This window comes from Rhineura floridana, chromosome 14 (genome assembly GCF_030035675.1).
Source record: "Rhineura floridana isolate rRhiFlo1 chromosome 14, rRhiFlo1.hap2, whole genome shotgun sequence".
Classification (NCBI taxonomy): Eukaryota; Metazoa; Chordata; class Lepidosauria; order Squamata; family Rhineuridae; genus Rhineura; species Rhineura floridana.
The window spans coordinates 39,574,289-39,588,804 of record NC_084493.1 but is presented as its reverse complement, the minus strand read 5'-3'; the positions used below and the strand labels follow the sequence as shown (position 1 = coordinate 39,588,804).

Genomic DNA, 14,516 nt, shown 5'->3' with positions numbered 1-14,516 from the left:
CTTCCAAGGGTTCCTGTGCTTATCCAGGGTTTGGTTTCCTTGGAAAGAATGTCAACAGAGACGGTGGTGCCTTTATGATATATGGTTTATTTTATACATATTCATAAGCTGAGCATAAGATGGGGGGTTCTCAGCATGAACAGTCCATCAGACAGGCCTCTCTGAGTATTTCCAGCTCAGCCTAAGACCCAGGATCTCTCCTGGCTAAATCCTTTTGGATATGCAGATTGACCACTCAATAAACCCATTAACTCATAGCCTGAGTTGACTTAAGCAATTCAGTTAACAAAGGAAACTAGTCTGACCAGTGGAGCAGGTTGTATCCCCTACAGCCACACAATTATAAGCTAGAAAGGGGTCCCTCAGATGCCATTCAAATCCACCCCCACAATCCTATGACACAAACATACAGGAGAAGAACTAAGGAAGCAATAAAATACAATTAAATATGGATATGGATATGACATGCTGCAGATTCCCTGAATGCATTTTTGTACATGTTATTTGGCTAGAGGACTGCACTACTAAATTGAGAGAAATGTGAATTTTGAAAGATGGCTGATTCAGTTTGCATTAGGGTTGCCAGGTTCAGTCCCTGAGACTGATCCTGTATCTTTAGGAGAAGAGAAAGTCAGCCAAGTGCAGGTGTTCTTGCAACCCTGTAATGGGGAAAACCACAAGGTGGAATTCTCCCTCCCCCCTCCACAACTTTTAAAGATACAAAAGACCTCTTGGAGGCCAGGCCTGGCTTACCGTCTTATCCCTTATATAAGGTGTTGGACTACAACCTGGGAGACCAGGGTTCGAATCCCCACATAGCCGTGAAGCTCACTGGGTGACCTTGGGCCAGTCACTGCCTCTCAGCCTCATGAAAACCCTCTTCGTAGGGTCGCCATAAGTCGGAATAGACTTGAAGGCACTACATTACATCCAGTCGATCACTGCACTCTGCAGGTGAGGGCCTCCTGCAGATACCAACTTATCAGGAGGTCCATTCTGCACAATATAGAAAACAGACCTTTAGTGTGGCGGCATCTACCCTGTGGAATTTCCTCCCCTTGAATATTAGGCGGGCACCATCTCTGCTATCTTTTCGGCGCCTTTTGAAGACTTTCTTCTTTCAACAAGCCTTTTAAGTAGAGACCTATCCCAGTCTGCATCTGTGTTGGAATTGCTTTTTAATATGCTTTTAAAAATGTTTTAAAAGCTTTTTTTAAAGATGTTTTGTTTTAATGTGTTTTAAAGTCTGTTTTTATGATGTTTTAAAGTTTTTGCGTTTTTGTTTGCTGCCTGGGCTCCTACTGGGAGGAAGGGCGGGATATAAATCTAATCAATAAATGTTTGAAATAGACTGGCCAGCAGTGGCAGGAAGACCGCTGTGGCTGCTTGAAGGGAGGGTAGTGATCGGGGGGGTGGAGAGGAACTCCATCCAACGAGAGTTCAGGAAGTAGGAGTCACAGGGTGGGAGTGCGGGGCTCTACCACACAGCCGTCAAGATCACGGAAATGCGCTTCAGGATATTAGCATACAAGTGACCAAGTGTGATGTTGCTGCTTATTTGGGTTTGCAGTGCCGACTTTTGTGCACTGGCTATAATGTAGACTAACAGGCCCCTGTTCCTGCGCTTTAGTTTGTCTGGAGATGGGAGGGTGTATACCCTTCAGGTTCTTGTTTGGATTACCAGAGATGAGATGCAGACGTGAGGTTTGCTTACAAAGAGTTAAAATTTATTGAGTTCACTTACAAAGCATACAGCCAAGTATCCCCAATAAAAGTGGATCAGCCACACAGCTCTGCAGTAGCTGGTGTCAGTCTGAACACTCATACTGGGCACAAGAGACACTTCCATAGCATAAAAATTGGCATACAAACTGATATGATTACATAAATGAGTGATGACTTTAAGGCATCAAAACATTACATCATGGCACCTGCTACATATAATTGGCTATTCTGATCTTTAACAGGACACCTTCAAAACCAGACTAATTGCTAGAAAACTATATTATTTTAAGATAGATAGCTGAAACATCCTGGCATCCTCCCTTGGCAAACTATATGCCTGCCTTATCTTTATCTCTATCTTTGCTAACAAGCACACCTATACTATCTCATCATTGACCGTACCTTGACTCATCCACCTGCTAAGAATATGACATATTACTTGGAAAGGCTACATCATATAACATAACAACAACTGATAGGCAAAGCCTCTAATGATTTTTCATGGGTCTCCTTTTCCTCGTGTCATCCTCACAAGGATCTTGCAAGAGAGGCTAGGCTAGGAAACAGTGACAGGTCCAAGAAGGTCACACAACTGATCTCCATGACTTCATGGCGTTTGACCCTATTTCTCAGGCTGTAATCCACTTAATATCACTCCACCTTATTCCACATTTTGGAGGGGGATAATCTTTTCCCATAGGTCTGGAAGTTTATGGGGGCGCTTATTACTGTCCTGTGTGGCATTTTTAATACTTAACCTACTCAGGCTGGTCTGAAGGTACTGGGTTATTTCAGTGGATTGTTCACAGGATGCAATCCTGTGCATACTTATGAGGGTTACTTTGAGTAATGTACAGCTTCTTTGGCATAAACGCACACTAGAAATTGTGACAGCAGGGACCCCTTCTGAACCAAAGTAAGATATTTTTAGTTTAGTTGAAAAATGGAAATGGACTGCCTTCAAATCAATCCCGACTTATGGCGACCCTATGAACAGGGTTTTCATGGTAAGTGGTATTCAGAAGAGGTTTACCATTGCCTTCCTCTGAGGTTGAGAGCAATTTTTAAGTGTCCACAGTAGCTTTTTAAGGGAGGATGGGGAGAAAACCAGAATAATGTGTATGGTTTCTTTGGTATGAACCCAAACTAGAAATTGTGACAGCAGTGAGCCCTTCTGAACTTACGTAAGACAATTATGTGCTAAGTACTTATACAATTGCTGTGTTTAAGTGCCCACTGTTTCTCTGCAAAGGAGGAGGATAGGGAGAGAATCAGGTGGAGGTTGCACAACTTTTATGCCAGCAGGGACAGCAGGGACCCCTTCTGAATCAAAGGAAGGCACTCAAGCAAACAAGGCCACTGAAATGTGTTTCCAGCAACTGCTTCTGCAATTAAGGCTGATTGCTGCAGACAAAATACACTGAAAGTAGATAAACATGGAAAATTGTTTCCTAGCCCCACTGGGAACGTGTGTTGTTGACATGCGCACAGAGAGGCAGAAATACATTTTTTCATGAGACAGAGTAAGACTCTGGATCAGGGTAGCTCAATCTGTCAAGAGGAAAGCTGAAACGAGGCTGCCTGACGGATGGAATTTGCAAGCGACAGACGAAGGGGGGAGACTGGTGCAGCAACAGAGAGAAAAATTAGATGTTTACAGCAGCAGATGAAATAACCCAGCTCAGCGATTGCATTCAGAAGAGTTATAACTTTTTCAAAAAGAAACTAATCATGAACCCGCATTTACTAAGCAGGGACATAGACACCTTGGCAAGGCACAACCAGTAAGAGCCATAGACTGCGGGGGGATGGATACCAGAGGCCAGGGCACGCTCCCATGGCTTGCAAGACATCCGAACTGGGCCGGCTAATGCTGGCTGCTGCGTGCTGATGCTACTTGGAAGGGAAGACATAAGTGGAAGGGGCAGGTTCCATCAAGGCGCTTGTGTAGCAGTTCAGGTTACAGAACAAGGAAGCTGAGCGGACCCAAATCCACTGCCGGTCAGTTCTCCCACTACATTCATCATGGTTTCTCTCCCAAGGATCAAACTGATTCAGCAGGTATAGAAGGCAAGGCATTCTCTGAAGCCCAGAGCCAGCAGCCGGGGACAGGTATTATATGTCATGCTGCTACATTTTGCACTAGCTGTAGCTTCCAGGCCACGTTTAGGGGGAGCACCACATGGGGTGCATTTCAGTAACCCAGTCCAGAGGTTACCAGTGCCTGGAATACCACCGCTAAACTATTCCAATCCCACCACAGCTGTTGCACCGGTTGAAGTTGGCAGAAGGGCTCCTCGCCGCTGAGGCGACTTGGGCCTCCAGTGACGGAGATGGATTCAGGAGGACCCCCGAGCTACATACCTGCTCCTCCAGAGGGAATGCAACCCCCGCCAGAGCAGGTAACAGACCTATTTCCCACCCACAGAGCTGCCATATTATCAGGACTCAAGTTCAGCGAATTGGTCCTTATCCAGCCCACCCCTGCACCCAGGCACCGGTCCAGTTCCTGCAGGGCCACACCTGATTAAGATGTTATGGAGAAATAGAGTTGGGCATCATTGGTCTATTGAAGACAAGTGCCCCAAATCCCCTAATGACCCAACAGCCTCTGAAATGATGCCTTATAACCATCTAGAGTTGTCTACTCTGATTGGCTGCAGTTCTCTAGGACAGCCTTTCCCAACCGGTGTGCCTCCAGATGTTGTTGGACCACAACTCCCATCAGCCTCAGCCATTGGCAATGCTGGCTGAGGCTGATGGGAGTTGTGGTCCAACAACATCTGGAGGCACACCGGTTGGGAAAGGCTGCTCTAGGATCTGATAAAGGATTCTATTTCTCTGCTCTAAGCATGGTTCTCTATACGAAAATCTGTAAAACTCTGAAAAACTATGAAGCCCTGTATTAACTGTGAGAAAAGCCATGAGAGCTCTTTGAAGCTCTGAGATAGGCGTTTGTGTTTATAAATTCTGTTCCTGTTTCCCAGTTTATTTGTTTATGATGTACTTTATGACCTAGTACCTCCAGTTAGCAGGGACATCCTGTAATAGATATCTTGTTCTCAGGGATCTTTCCCAGGGCCTTGGGGATCACATGTCCAGAGAAGTGTTCAGAGTATGACCGGAAGTATAGTACACGTGTAGAAATGTAAGAGACGAATGTGTGATCATATGCGTGATCAGAAGGGCCCTGCCTTCATGCACTGGAAGTTAGTCAATTAGAGTGTATGATCTATACTTGTGCCTTATATGGAGTTTTTCCTGTTTCCGTTACCGTGAATTGCTTACTTGAAAGTATAAAAGAGTGAGGACAACGAGGGAGGGTTGTTCGAACCGCCCTCACATACCGCCTTTTTGTGTGAGTGCTTTGCAATAAATCAATTTTATGTGTTTTACTTCTGAACTGTTGCCTAGCGTTTTTAATTGACCAGAGCGAAGAATCGAGCCCAGTTTTACCACAACAGATCTCAGGGTTTCTGATCCTAACCACTGGCTGGGGTTTTAACCATTTCCCCCTTAACCATCCTCACATTTGTTCATGACAGGGACACTGGGGGGAGGGAGTAGAAGGTGGCATAGAGGAGCTGGCGGGCAAGGAATGGGGAAATGAATGTCTCTTGGACTGCTCACCTGACCTCTGCTGCCCCAGTCAGCACACGTTCCATGCAAACATTACTAGCCACTCAACGTCCCTAGATGGGTGCCAAAAGTGGGTTGAAAGCCTTGTTGAAACTGAGGGTAGAGACACAGTTCCTGTTCTGCTGCTTCTAGTGCATCTCCCTCCACCTTTTTCTTTTGAAAATGGGGGCACACAACACCAGTCAAACCCCATCCCCTTTTTACAGTGAAAACGGGTGGGAGTGGCTGAAGTGCATGTTGCTGTTGTTTAAAATTCAGCTTCGAATAGATTTCACAGCTGATTGGCCGTCACCCCATTCCCACTCCAGGTGTGGCTGATGGAAACACTTCGATCTGCCGATTCATGTGTTTATAGCCTGAGGCTGCAAGCGCTCAGCACACTAGTTGCCTACAGCAAAGCGTTTCCATTGGCCACACCTGGAGGGGGAACAGGTTGATCTACCAATCAGTTGTGAAATCTCTTTGAAGCAATTTTTTAAAAAGAACGCACTCAGATTCCACAGTAAAAAGGGGCAGGATTCAACTAGCGTTGTGCGCCCCCGTTTTCAGAAGAGTGAGGTGGAGGTGCATGGGAACCTGCAGAAGAACAGGGAGCGTGTCTCTACTCTGAGCTGAGGTGACAGTCTTCCTCCCCTATCTTCCCCGTGCTCTATCTTGAGTTGGCTTGAGCAAATATTTCTGCTTTCAGGATTTTTTTTAATATTGTTTTTGCACAGATCTCTGTGCTCTTTATTACGTTTCAGTAACTTTCTGCCATGTGCAGGGCTCTGAGAGTGCTTGAAGCCTTTGGAATGCAGCTGTTTTTCCCCGAGTGGTTTCTTCTCCTGGACACCAGAAGGAATTTAGTAATCTATCTAAATAAAAATGTAAGCATCATGCTGCGCAGCCGGCAGTGCCACAGACTGTGCTGTGAACACTTCCCCACACCAAGCAGGCAAACAGGCAAGGTGGCAGTGGCAGCTTGGGGGGGCAGTTGGCTGGCTGGCTGGCTGGCACACCATGCAGCAGTGGCACTGGTCCAGGGAGGAGGTGCTGAGCAGCAGCAGCCATGGCAGTGGCAGCCTGGCTGGGAGGCCAGTCTGCAGCCTGGCTGCGCTCCACTGTGGCACTGTCTGTCTGGGGTGGCAGTGGGAAACAGGCAAGGAAGCAGGGGGAGCTGGGGTGGGTGGGCTGAGGAGCAGAGTGAGCAGGGGGGCAGAGCCCCCCACTCAGCAATTTAGCATGGTGGTAGTACATAGCTTTGGAATTCTCTCTCGTTAAATATTAGATAGGCACTGCCTCTATTGTCTTTTATTATTTTATTTATTTATTAGATTTATATCCCGTCCTTCCTCCTACTAGGTTTTTTTATACCTTTCTTTCAGCAAAGCAGAAGTCCCAGTCTTCATCTGTACTGGAATGACTGTTTTTATAATTTTTAAATGTGTTTGTCACCCTAGGTCCCTTTGGAAGGAAGGGTGGGATACAAATTGAAATAAATTAAATGGCCATATGGTTATAAAAATAAGTAAAACAGTTCCAAAGAAAAACAGAACTATAGATCCATAAAAGGGGCAGGTCCACACAACAAAGTTCCTTAACTGTCAAAGGCTGACAAAAGCCTCACACTTAGATGGTGGGCTCCTCAGGGCAGAGACCTGCCCTCTTGTGCTTTGCAAAGTGCCAAGCACTTGGATGGCCTTATGTAAACAAACAAATTAAACCTCTAAAGCTGATCAATATCAACATGAGATTTGAATTCCCTCCATGAAGAACTTGCTCCTGCTCTGCTGATGTCTTAGCAAGTGATTTCGCTGCCCCGGCCTGCTCTGATGCGCACGCTCGCCCCTTCCCTCTCCCCTCCACAGGCTCAGAGTATGGCACTTAGCGGGTTCCCTTCAAAGCGCATCAGAGCAAAAGATGTCTGTCAGTTTCCCCAGGAGGAAAAAATGGTTTCTTGAACCTGCAGTGATGTCCACATTGGCTGCAGGATGCTGCTCTGCCTCATTCTGGGCAGTTTTTATCCAACCACATTTATTATGTATAAGCAGCATCTCTTCCAATTATTTTTTTAATTCTCAGAAATCAATAGTTGTATTCTGTCTTCCAATTGCCAAAAACGAAAAATCCATTTCTAGCAAGTGCCTGGAAAAGGGAACATAAATCAAATGCTTTGCTCTAAGCTCTGAGGAGGACAAGAACAGGCCTTAGAATGTCATGCTTAATTTTATTTGAAGATGGCATGTCTGAATCCACCCCAGCTGTCTCCACCTCCAAGCTGTGGCCTGAACTGCATGGTATTCACACATATCATGGGAACACTCAGCTTCATAAGGTTTGAAATGAAATAAAGTGAAATGAATCTTTATTGCTCAGAGCTACCACAATTCATCACATGAAAAAGGAAAATACAAAATACATTAAAATGCAAGTCATATTTCAGCAAACACAGTTCAACAACATACAGTAAAGGAACAAGTTTCAAATAAAAATTCCTCTCCTGAGCGAAAGAGGGTTACTTTCCTGATTACTATCATGAAGAAGGGGGGGGGAAGCGAACTGTCAAAACTAGTGAGGGCTGAGCTCACATTGTGCCATCCCATCCAGATCTGTTTCACTTCAGTAAAGTGGTGGCCTCACATGTCTTCAGACCATATAGCCTGGGATCTCCCTTCCTCTCTCTTCCTCTTGAGAAGTCCACAAACCATGCCAGGTCACCCGGAATGGCAATCATCTCAATAAAAATGTTCTGGCCTCTTGACATAGCTCTGTTAGCTCCCCTACTATAATTAACATCATAACAACAATTTTGCCATTAAAATGCTTTTAAACAGCCCTCAAGTTTGAAAAACTACTACCATCAGCATATGGAACAGAAATAGGAGGAATATACTGGGATGAGTGTGTGTGGGTACTGGGACTGGTTGCAAAAGGCTTGCCATTATTTAAGAGGCGGGAAAGGGCTGACAAGGTTTGTGCTCAAAGCATTCTGCAGTCATGGAAACCTCTCACCTTCTCCTTCTTTGCCCTTTCCCTCCCAAACATAATCACAGTTTTGTCTCTTTTTCTCCCCAGTTCTACTCATGCAGCTGAATCCATGCCAACATACTCAGAAGTAAGCCTTGTCAAGAGCAATGATAGATGTGCACAGGAGTACAGCCTTAGAAGCTTGGTCCCATGCACCTTTACTCCAAAAGAAGCCTGTGTTCATGTGGCATTTACTTGCAAGTAAGAATCACGGTTTTCAAACTGGAAATCTGTCTTGGTTTTCTCCTGTCACACAGGAAAAGAAGCGTGGAGAGGACAGGACAACAGTTGCAATAAGAAATTGGGAGGGCTGTTGGTCAAGCGCTCACAGTCACAGGCCCTTTGCACGCACACACAACCTGCAAAAGAGAAAAGGCGCGGGAAGGGACACCAGGCACCTTGTCAGTCCTGACCAGCACTAGCCTGGGTGGGTGAAAGAGGGGGAAGAGATGCTGTGTGATGCGCCTCCCCCCACCTGAAGGAGAGTGGTAGGGGGGTTGCTACAGGGCCTTTTGACAAGCAGCACCCATGGGGTGGAACCCCCCCTGCACTGGGTTGGGGGGGAGGGAAAGGAGCATCTCTGCAGGCACCCGCTGGGGCTCCTCCCCCCCTCCCCATTGCTGGTTTAATTAGGGAGCTTATCCACACAGCAATTTACTGTGTATCTGATGCTACTTGCATCCTCTTTTCATTTGCATGGTTCACCTGAGGTTGAAGGCAAGCAGAAGCTGTCACACAGTTTCCCCCTTTAAATCCATATTAACCCAATCCTAATATAATCCGAAAAGGGAAGGAAAATATCTCTAGGGCTCGCAGGCGCTTTGCTCTGATGCTCTTAGGTGGGTGTGTCAATCGTTCCCCTCTCCAAGCCCTCTCCCTCCTCCTCCCTTGTTTCCTGTGGGCTGACAAACAACTCCCAGCTGCTCTCTCCCATTTTCAAAGGAAGCCCTGGACAAGAAAAGGGGGTGGTGGAGAGAGAAGGGGGGGGGAATTAAAGTCTAAATCACTCACAGTGGGAGCCACTTTAAACAACAACAACAACCACCCCCATTCCTCTTACTACGTTATTATTTTGTCTGGCTCCATTTCCAGAGTATCTAATCCCCCTTTCTCTCCCAGCCTTTTCCTGGGTTGCTTTTATTGCCATAAGGAAAGGAAGGTCTCGTCAGTTTCATTGTTTCCTGTCAATTGCACGCTGAGGGTTCTCCTGCTTCAGCCTAGAAGCCAGAACAACTGCATCCAACCAATTGGAAGCTACCATTGAGCAAGAAGTGTGGACCTTGAAAATCTGTAACGCTGGTAAAAGCAGTGTCTTTAGTGAAAGTTAGGCTCCCACGTGGCTCCCATCTTGCTCCACCCACTTGGGCTAAAAAACAGCTCCCCCCACCAGGTATGAAGCCGCACAGATTGGCAGGATTTACTCTTGTCACATGGAACAGCATTTTACATGTATTTTTAAACAAAAACAAACCAACATTTTTCAGTTGCTGATGGCAAGGGGATCACACACACTTTAAAGCATTTGATTGAAGGATTGGGTTGATGTGTGATAATTTAGCAGGTTCACATTGCAGCTTCCCTTTGAAGTTCTCCTCCTCCAAGACAGCAAACTAACCCAGAAGTACAAAAAACAGCCTGATTAAAAAGAAAAAAGCCAAAAAGAGACCTCAGGAAATATGGATGATGCAGGGGGCAGGGGAGTCTGGCAGGCTTGCTCTGGCAGCCATCTTTCCACAGACAGGAGTGAGGTACCCCACTTCACTCAACCTTCCTTGACAGCCCCTTTAACATCCCCTAGAAAGGCATTCAGCCTGCAGAAGGCTCTCAGATGTGAGGGCCAAACAGATAAACAGGTGTGGGTCCTAGGCTAGCAGGAGCCCTCTTGTTTAAGATGCGCTCCCTGGGTAGACAGGACATGGGGAGGGCTATAGCGGAATAGCTCACCCCCACCCCGACCTCAGCCCAATACTTCTGTCCCCTTCTCTTCCCACCCAATTGCTGCCCCCAACCAGGAAAGCCCTGTTTTCTTGGGGGAGGGCAGATGGAGGGAGGGAGGGTGGCTGTGGGTTATCCTTCCTTTTGCTTGAACACTCTGTACTACTCAGAGTACGTAATCTGGATTTTGCCCTGGCCAGGAAAGGCTTTTAGATGCAGTTCTTTAAAATTCGAGATACAAGAAAACTCAGGGAAGTTCTTGCTGACATTTATTAATCCTGCAGAGTTAAGGGGCTGCTAAGCTGGGGTTTGGCACACTATGTGACAGTTAACACTTTGCCCAGAGGCACCAATTACTTTCAGGAGAAGCGTCAGGATCACTTTGTTTTGTGGAGCACAGATTGTGCCTCCTGTGACGTCCTTCCCTGGCACCACCTGTGAAGCTCTCACTTGTGGCTACCAGCAGACAGGATCGTCAGGTTTATTTTTACCTTTCACCACACTAGCACAGATCTCAGAAGATCCCCCTGCTAGGCCTTACTACCCAACACTCTGTATCTCTTATAACCTTTAGACTGTGCCTTAGTCTCTGCCAGGCTATCTCAATACCTTGTGTCTATGGGTATAGGTAATTCCCAAACCCCCCTGCAGCCTCTTGCACTGAAGCTTACAGCCCTGGGTTTCTCCGTGGTACTGGATACAATATCTTTTCCTCTGCCACTGCCACCATTCGATACAATCTGTTCAGCCTTGGTTACTTTGCTATTCCCCCTGGTATGTGTATCCCAGCTGAAGGAATCAGGCTTTTATTTAACCAAGAAATATTTATTAAGAATTAGAAATAACAAGATTACTTAAGGAATGTTTCACAAGCGTATGGTTTCATCTATATTCTGTTATGTACTTGACTTCTTACTAATTGCCTCAGAACTCCGACTCACTCTCAACACCAACCTCCAAACACCACCAAAACCTCTCTTTCATCCCAACCTCCAACATCCACCACCCTGATTCAACTGCCATTCTTCCATTTATACTCCCAGCCATTCAAACGCTCAGCCAATCATCCAGCATTCTACTGCTCATGTACTCCCCCTCCTCTTTCACTCCACTTACCATATATCTTCTATATAACCAGCACTTACCATATTTACAATATAAGCAGGAACATCACACCTCCCCCGCCCCTTGAGATGAGAGGGTAAGATCTGAAAAACCAGTACAAAATATTTTTCTAAGGAATATTGCAAGGAGAGAGTTTGAGCTGACACTCCTGTGATTGAAAATGAAAATGGAATCTCCATAACAAAATGTGTGCTGCCTTGAAGGGGTTTTTGGTTAGAGACTTTATATGTTGCTTAGTTTGTGTTCCTGATGGAGTCTGGAGCAAAAGGCAACCGTTGGACGGGCCTGGAAGAAGGTGACCCTCTGTCCTTTCAAACTGCCAGAGCTACATTCAACCTCCCACTACTGGAGCCCTGGTGAGCAAGCAGAATGGCATGCTTCAGATAATCACTTCTGGCTCCAGCCAAGGGTGAGCTGCCAAGGCAGCGGGACCTGAGATTGGACATCCTGCTCTTTTCCTCTTCCGTCAGTTGCATCACAACATGAGAGACACGTTGGCCTCTCCCACAAAACTGGCATCACCACACAGACATCACAGACACAAAATGTGCCAGGAAGAGCAATTCCAATTCCTAGAAAAAGCAGATGGCACAGATTATTTTAGGTATCATTTGCAGTTTATACACCACATTCTCTGGCACCCAAAGCCATGTGTAAAGTCATAAAGCAAACCATGATAAGTCAATGTAACATCTCAAACCAATAAAACAAGGTGAGAAGCCAGAAAAGACTCGGCAATGTTCCCATGAGAAAAGACGAGCTCAAACAAATCCAAATGCTTCCTAGAAAAGCCAAATATGCCCGTAATTGGGCAACCCAACCCAAGGTTCTCTCTGCCTGAGACCTGCAGAGCTGTGTGAGGAAAGCAGCTCCTGACCTTGAGCCAAGCTGAGCCACAGGCCACTGCAGTGGAAGCCAGAAATATTTTCCTGGTGGCCATTCTTCTTTAAATTATTTTTATTAAATTTTAAAATCATAACGACAAAACTCAACAAACACATTGCCATATCTACAGAAAGTACAGTCAAAAGTTGACACCTATTACAGCAAAGAAAAACCCCACACAGAACCCCCTTAAACAAAAATTCTGATCAACATGAAAGGAGTCATGCCAAAAAAATAACTGAGTTGCTGCCAATGGGTGAATCATCTTGCCAACAGAATTAAAGTGAGCAATAAACTTAAACCATATGGTAGAAAAAGTGACTTTTAAAATCACACCTCTTTCCTCCTTACATTCCTGAGTCATTTTTTCTTTAAGAGCCCAACACCAGAGCCCTGCATAGTAATGATTAACTTATAGAGAATTAAGGTCTTTCCAATGTGCAGCAATTTTGAGCCTGGCAGAAATTAGTAACTTCAAAATTAATTCCTTGTGACAGAGAGCTTCGCTCATCCCATTTGTGTAGATTGATAGGAGCACTATCATTTTAAGATAGGAACACTAATGCTGGTTCTGGTAAGACCACTTGCTGAGTAATTGTACTAACAGAACTAAATAGCCACGGTTCGAAACCCCACACAGCCATGAAACTCACTGGGTGACCTTGGGCCAGTCACTGCCTCTCAGCCTCATGAAAACCCTATTCATAGGGTCGCCATAAGTCAGAATCGACTTGAAGACAGTACATTTACATTTATGTCCCCCAAAGGTGAAATAGCGTGCCCTTAACTGGGCAGCCTCTCCAACAAATGGGAGAGAGTTCTAGATTAAAAGAACGGAGAGGAACTGGGGTAAAATACCACCTCTTCAAATTGGCCTCTTTAAACGGCCCCGACGTAGATTTCAAATGGGTTTTAGGCCACATTCTGACCCATTTGGAGTCAATAAATTGTATATTCAGGTCCTCCTCCTGTAGACCCTTTAAGCTACCTCTGTTTGGATCAAATCACTTCAATAAATCTGTGAAATCACACCCTTGGAATCATTATCACCATCCCTACAAAGCCCCTTGAACATGCTAAGGGATCTCAAAGGATTTTCCTCCCTGTAAAGATACCTAACAAAAGACAGCTCTGTGCTTTTCTGAACCATGAGGAAGGAACTGACATGCCTCAAAATAAAGGCTAAAGTCTGGAAAGCCAAAACCACCCTTTGTTACTGACCTACACAGAATTGCCTCGACCGCTTATCCTTCCCACTGTAATGTTCCAGGACACCTTGCCAATTCTTGAACATCAAATCAGGTGTTGCGATTGGAAGGGAATGAAATAGAAACATGAATTTAGGGAGTATCATTTTCAAAGCTGCAATGCAACCAAACCTGGACAACTTAAGGGCCTTCCAGCTTACCATTTCTGGTCATATGGAAGAGAGGACCAAAGGTCCTCCTACACAGTTGGCAGTAATCCTTGATTATGTTAATTCCCAGATAGTACAAACTACCAAAGGAGAGTGACAGACCAAGGGATGATTGGAGCTTGGTCTGAGCACTCAGCAAAGTATTGTTGTGAGTTTGGGAGTTGAAATGGATAATTCCTATAAGTCCCCTTCCAGCCTCTGGTTTGAAATCCTGTGCCTTGGGGTGAGAAACTCAGTCTGTTGGTCAGATGAGTTTATTTTGTTGATCTAATAGAGCAGCCAGGTGGGTTAATGGGTCTATCAGGTGCGGATCAACTGGTGAATAGGCCAGGGAGACCCTTTTGTCATTGAAACTCTTCAGGAGAGCCTTCCCCCTCCCCCGGGGCCGAGGAGAGGCTTGTATTTTGAGTGTGTCTGAGAAGAGCTGGGAACTGGAGGCAGGCAGAGAGACTGGCTCTCTGCACCATGGCTTTGGGGTGTTTCCTGTAACCCTGTAAGCTGCATATTGGACTGCTGATGCCTTGAACCCCTCCATCCTAAACTCAGGTTGGAATGTGTGTAAATAATAAACTGTATTTCATAAAGACACCACCTTCTTCCCAAGGGAACCAAACCCAGGGCGAGCGCAGGGACCCCTGGAAATCTCACCGCTCAGAGATTGGGGTGGCGTTCAAGAGTATTTATGTAAATTAATCCCATTTTTTCTAATTAATTTCCAGGCCTGCAATCACCCTATAATCACGTAAAATCTTTTGTAAGGCTGGAATCACTGTGCATGGATCAA

General features: G+C 45.6%; 1 long non-coding RNA gene across 1 annotated transcript in view; it reads left to right on the top strand.

Annotated features, from left to right (window-relative positions):
• Positions 1 to 8,622, top strand: part of LOC133369733 (uncharacterized) — a 29,131-nt gene extending 20,509 nt beyond the window's left edge. The window contains exons 2-3 of the long non-coding RNA XR_009758968.1: positions 3,989 to 4,127; positions 8,419 to 8,622. This is a non-coding gene — a long non-coding RNA (uncharacterized LOC133369733). The remainder of the gene's footprint in view (positions 1 to 3,988; positions 4,128 to 8,418) is intronic.
• The last annotated feature ends 5,894 nt before the right edge of the window (positions 8,623 to 14,516 follow it).